Source organism: Ylistrum balloti, unplaced genomic scaffold (assembly GCF_031769215.1).
Source record: "Ylistrum balloti isolate Yb309-2 unplaced genomic scaffold, AGI_CSIRO_Ybal_v1 Utg371558, whole genome shotgun sequence".
Lineage (NCBI taxonomy): Eukaryota > Metazoa > Mollusca > Bivalvia > Pectinida > Pectinidae > Ylistrum > Ylistrum balloti.
The window spans coordinates 38,898-45,798 of record NW_026782801.1 but is presented as its reverse complement, the minus strand read 5'-3'; the positions used below and the strand labels follow the sequence as shown (position 1 = coordinate 45,798).

Below are 6,901 nucleotides of genomic sequence, written 5' to 3'. Positions count from 1 at the left end.
AACATTAATAATTAATTAATTAAATTGAATATATAACGTTTATCCGAATTCATTTTAAACAAGTTCGTTTTTAAAATGTCTTCAACGCTTTATTTTTGTTTCTTTATTGTTTATTTTTAATTATTTATTTATTTATTTTTCATATCGTAAAATATTTCATGATTATTTAAGTACTGTATCTAAGGGAATATTTGATTCGCACACAGTACAGGAATTTATTCAATGACGTCAAACTTTTCTTAATATTTTTCCTAAAATTAAAAACTCTATCGACATCGTAATTCATGTCTTTCTCACCAACATGGGCAATAAAAACAGACATGGCTGTTGACGATATATAATATCAGTAACCACGATAAAAGAAATTACATGTTATAATTGTTACTCATTGTTCCTAAAATAACCGGGACACTTAAATATTACTTCTCCTTAGAGTGATTTCTAAATACAAGTAAACCAGTTACATGGTTCTTGAACACTACAAAAGGATCCGTGATAGTAACCTGTGGCTGTCAAAAACATGATTGCCGCCTGTAAACCATGTTCTGATCAGTCCCAACATAGGCTATTTCACGCGATAAACCTACATATGAGAGAAAGGTACATAAAAAAATCTCCAGATATAGAGATGATACACTAAGACCACCAAAATGTATCATTTGTAACTTGTGTGATAAGAGATTTTATGAAACTCGTTTCGCAGTTTTAATTTTTCTGGTCCAGCGTAAAAAAAGACAACTTCTAATACCTATTTAATACAATCTCGCATGAAATGAAAAATCCTCTCATATTGAAGACGTACTTCTGAAGTCGAAACTAAGATTTGATGGCGGAACATGCCTGATTAGAACCCGCTCGTTTAAACAGCAGAGAAGTATCTTGTTCCCGGACATAACTGTATTGACTGTTAGTCCGGAGTGTACCGTTTCGTTGTCGAGTGTTTTCCGGACATATGTGTCGTAGCAGGTTATCTCTTTGACCGAGGTACCCTAGCGGTCGGAGGCGAAGAAACAACGAATGTCAGAACATTTGGTGTCCATTGATGGAAATGTGAAAAAGGTTGAAGTTGGTTCCTAGTTCCGTAACAAACACAACTAGAGTTTGAATATGAGTTCCGTAATAGACAATTCCCTTTACAAAAGCTATGGTAGTCTTGATTTAATTCTGAACAGTTGTGGGTTCGATTCCTGTACCGAATTAAATGGTATCACGCGTATTGGACTTTTCGTTTTGCCAACATATACGTTTTTCTTTATCGTCACTAGGATCTGGTTTCCAACTCCGTTTTTGATTAAACTGGAACAACACGTAGAATCTAGTTTTCTTGAACGGAATTAGGAACTAGAAACACACTTCAGGCTCCTGAAATGTGACAAAAAGAATTAATTTTCTATTAAAAAAACCAGTTGAAATTGTTGAAGAGCAACAGAGAATTCAACCTGAAAGGGATTGCATTTTTTGAAATATGTTTAATGTCTCGTTTGTGATTTAGACACGAAACCACAAGTTCATTGCAATATATCGGGATTAAGTCGCTAAACTACATATTCTCTGTCGACTAATGTGATTCAGTCCCGAGACCAGAAGTTCTGTCCGCTTTCTCTATTAAGACGCTAGACTACACATTCTCTGCTATTGTGATTTATTAAGACGCTAGACTACACATTCTCTGTGTGCTATTGTGGTTTATTAAGACGCTAGACTACACATTCTCTGTGTGCTATTGTGGTTTATTAAGACGCTAGACTACACATTCTCTGCTATTGTGATTTATTAAGACGCTAGACTACACATTCTCTGTCTGCTATTGTGATTTATTAAGACGCTAGACTACACATTCTCTGTCTGCTATTGTGATTTATTAAGACGCTAGACTACACATTCTCTGTCTGCTATTGTGATTTATTAAGACGCTAGACTACACATTCTCTGTCTGCTATTGTGGTTTATTAAGACGCTAGACTACACATTCTCTGCTATTGTGATTTATTAAGACACTAGACTACACATTCTCTGTCTGCTATTGTGGTTTATTAAGACGCTAGACTTCACATTCTCTGTCTGCTATTGTGATTTATTAAGACGCTAGACTACACATTCTCTGTCTGCTATTGTGATTTATTAAGACACTAGACTACACATTCTCTGTCTGCTATTGTGATTTATTAAGACACTAGACTACACATTCTCTGTCTGCTATTGTGATTTATTAAGACGCTAGACTACACATTCTCTGTCTGCTATTGTGATTTATTAAGACACTAGACTTCACATTCTCTGTCTGCTATTGTGGTTTATTAAGACGCTAGACTACACATTCTCTGCTATTGTGATTTATTAAGACACTAGACTACACATTCTCTGTCTGCTATTGTGGTTTATTAAGACACTAGACTTCACATTCTCTGTCTTCTATTGTGATTTATTAAGACACTAGACTACACATTCTCTGCTATTGTGATTTATTAAGACACTAGACTACACATTCTCTGTCTGCTATTGTGATTTATTAAGACGCTAGACTACACATTCTCTGCTATTGTGATTTATTAAGACGCTAGACTTCACATTCTCTGTTTGCTATTGTGATTTATTAAGACGCTAGACTACACATTCTCTGTCTGCTATTGTGATTTATTAAGACACTAGACTACACATTCTCTGTCTGCTATTGTGATTTATTAAGACACTAGACTACACATTCTCTGTCTGCTATTGTGGTTTATTAAGACGCTAGACTACACATTCTCTGTCTGCTATTGTGATTTATTAAGACACTAGACTTCACATTCTCTGTCTGCTATTGTGGTTTATTAAGACGCTAGACTACACATTCTCTGCTATTGTGATTTATTAAGACACTAGACTACACATTCTCTGTCTGCTATTGTGATTTATTAAGACGCTAGACTTCACATTCTCTGTTTGCTATTGTGATTTATTAAGACGCTAGACTACACATTCTCTGCTATTGTGATTTATTAAGACACTAGACTACACATTCTCTGTCTGCTATTGTGATTTATTAAGACGCTAGACTTCACATTCTCTGTTTGCTATTGTGATTTATTAAGACGCTAGACTACACATTCTCTGTCTGCTATTGTGATTTATTAAGACACTAGACTACACATTCTCTGTCTGCTATTGTGATTTATTAAGACACTAGACTACACATTCTCTGTCTGCTATTGTGGTTTTATTAAGACACTAGACTTCACATTCTCTGTCTGCTATTGTGATTTATTAAGACGCTAGACTACACATTCTCTGCTATTGTGATTTATTAAGACACTAGACTACACATTCTCTGTCTGCTATTGTGATTTATTAAGACACTAGACTTCACATTCTCTGTCTGCTATTGTGGTTTATTAAGACGCTAGACTACACATTCTCTGTCTGCTATTGTGATTTATTTAGACACTAGACTACACATTCTCTGCTATTGTGATTTATTAAGACACTAGACAACACATTCTCTGCTATTGTGATTTATTAAGACGCTATACTACACATTCTCTGCTATTGTGATTTATTAAGACACTAGACTACACATTCTCTGTCTGCTATTGTGATTTATTAAGACACTAGACTACACATTCTGTCTGCTATTGTGGTTTATTAAGACGCTAGACTACCCATTCTCTGCTATTGTGATTTATTAAGACACTAGACTACACATTCTCTGTCTGCTATTGTGATTTATTAAGACACTAGACTACACATTCTCTGTCTGCTATTGTGATTTATTAAGACACTAGACTACACATTCTCTGTCTGCTATTGTGATTTATTAAGACACTAGACTACACATTCTCTGTCTGCTATTGTGGTTTATTAAGACGCTAGACTACACATTCTCTGTCTGCTATTGTGATTTATTAAGACACTAGACTTCACATTCTCTGTCTGCTATTGTGGTTTATTAAGACGCTAGACTACACATTCTCTGCTATTGTGATTTATTAAGACACTAGACTACACATTCTCTGTCTGCTATTGTGATTTATTAAGACGCTAGACTTCACATTCTCTGTTTGCTCTGTTTGCTATTGTGATTTATTAAGACACTAGACTACACATTCTCTGTCTGCTATTGTGATTTATTAAGACACTAGACTACACATTCTCTGTCTGCTATTGTGATTTATTAAGACACTAGACTACACATTCTCTGTCTGCTATTGTGATTTATTAAGACACTAGACTACACATTCTGTCTGCTATTGTGATTTATTAAGACACTAGACTTCACATTCTCTGTCTGCTATTGTGGTTTATTAAGACACAAGACTACACATTCTCTGTCTACTATTGTGATTTATTAAGACACTAGACTACACATTCTCTGTCTGCTATTGTGATTTATTAAGACGCTATACAACACATTCTCTGCTATTGTGATTTATTAAGACACTAGACTACACATTCTGTCTGCTATTGTGATTTATTAAGACACTAGACTACACATTCTGTCTGCTATTGTGGTTTATTAAGACGCTAGACTACACATTCTCTGCTATTGTGATTTATTAAGACACTAGACTACACATTCTCTGTCTGCTATTGTGATTTATTAAGACACTAGACTACACATTCTCTGTCTGCTATTGTGATTTATTAAGACACTAGACTACACATTCTCTGTCTGCTATTGTGATTTATTAAGACACTAGACTACACATTCTCTGTCTGCTATTGTGATTTATTAAGACACTAGACTACACATTCTCTGCTATTGTGATTTATTAAGACGCTATACTATATATTCTATCTGCTTTTGTGATTTAGACCCGATACCATAAATTCTGTCCGCTTTCTCTATTGAAACGCTAGCCTTCAGATTCTTTGGTATTTTATGATTTAGACACGGGACCCCGAATTCTTCGTCTGCTTCTATCGTATAAACTATCTTGATTTCTTACAAACCCGAGACTATACAGCCCTTTTTTCTATGATTATGGTATTGCATGTGCTGTGAAGTTGAGCGTATCTAATGTTTATAAGTATACACAGGATTACCATAATTGTTATCTTTATCTATATGTCGAGAGTTGTCGATGAAACAGAAGACGCTGATCTCTCCGGAACACCTAGCTTCATTCTTGTACTGTTTCAGAAGTCTCCTTTTTAACATTTTTTCTGTTCATATCCCGTCATTTCGCTAAACAATGTACATGAAACCATTAATTCTCTGTATCAGAAGCAAACATTCTTTGTCAGCTAGTTTTGTATATTGATTAAGAGAAGATATCAAAAAGTCACCGTAAGTAATTTCAGTCTCATGTGTGATAAAGACCACAAATTCGTCTGCTGTTGATTCCACATTCCGACTGCTGTTGTAGTCTCAAATATATCAATGACTTTTTGATAATAAATAACACAAACCACCAGGCAGAGTGATAATGATTTAATGTAGTTTTCATCAAAACAAACGTTTTACTGACTACATAGTTACGTTAATGCTAACAATGACAGTTTCACTTCACTCACACTTACTGAAATTTACCCACACTTCGAGTACGATGTAGTTTGTAAATTCACAAAAATGATTAAGAATACAAATATATTTATACAACTGATATCCTTACGGATTAATTTGTGAAATCAAACTCAACATGCTATATCCAAACAGTAAAGTCTATTAGATAACTGAACATTAGTATCTGGTCAAACATGATCAGTTTATATCAAAATAGAACTTCTCAGAAATTTCTGCATCAAATCATGACATTTCATTAAGTATTTCTTTGTTTCCCCACTTTGCAAATAAATTCTGATTCGAAACAGTTTATCCTGATACAGCCAGGCTATTTCAGAGGCAAGAACGACTTTAAATGACGAAAAAAGTTAGGAATTAAAAAAAGAAAACTATTTTTCTTTTACCTAGCACCAAACTGGTTCACGATGTCAATATACCAAATGTACGAACATTAATTACTTTTCAAAGTAAGTACACAAAAATAAATCGCAAAAATGGTTATTATAAAAGCGCATACACAAATAATTCATTAATACAACTTTATATATACCGAAAACAATATGTTTCACAAAATCATCTGGGACTTTGATTAAAATTCCAAATCATTTTCATACTGAATTTTGTGAAAAGTTAAACTGTGATGTTAATACTTATTTATGTTAACTGCTGTATCAAATGTGTAATATCGTCTACTGTAATATCAGAAATTTCTTTGTGATCATACTGTAACTAGCTGACATTCTGTTCCAGTTATTAAACCATGTTAATCCTTCACAGTTGACTGGGCACAGATAACAATCACATATCACTTTCAGGATTATTTCAAAATTATCAAAATTGATTACATGGACTCTCTCACAAAACCACTTCTGAAGGATGAACTAAATCTGTACTAATAATAAAACTTGTTATAACTTCATCATGAGAAACTAAATTAAATGCACTTATTAGATGCCCTATGTTTAGTAGAATAGTTCTAGCCGCCAGGAATATCACATTCAACGACTCACAGATACAGACTATCATATTCTTCACAAGATCTGAAATTTAGAAAAGCTATTTTGTTGTCCTTACACTACCGACGGTTATTTTGTTGTGTTTACACTACCGACGGTTATTTTGTTGTGTTTACACAACAGACGGTTATTTTGTTGTGTTTACACTACCGACGGCTATTTTGTTGTGTTTACACAACAGACGGTTATTTTGTTGTCTTTACACTACCGACGGTTATTTTGTTGTGTTTACACAACAGACGATTATTTTGTTGTCTTTACACTACAGACGGTTATGTTGTTGTCTTTACACTACAGGCGGTTATTTTGTTGTCTTTACACTACCGACGGCTATTTTGTTGTCTTTACACAACAGACGGCTATTTTGTTGTCTTTACACTACAGGCGGTTATGTTGTTGT

The 6,901-nt window shown here is 34.1% G+C and overlaps 1 long non-coding RNA gene across 1 annotated transcript; it reads right to left on the bottom strand.

Annotated features, from left to right (window-relative positions):
- Positions 1 to 5,398: 5,398 nt before the first annotated feature.
- Positions 5,399 to 6,901, bottom strand: LOC132563015 (uncharacterized). The gene is made up of 2 exons (XR_009554784.1): positions 6,598 to 6,901; positions 5,399 to 6,525 (listed from the first exon to the last, which is right to left on the bottom strand). It is a non-coding gene; the product is annotated as an uncharacterized LOC132563015 (long non-coding RNA).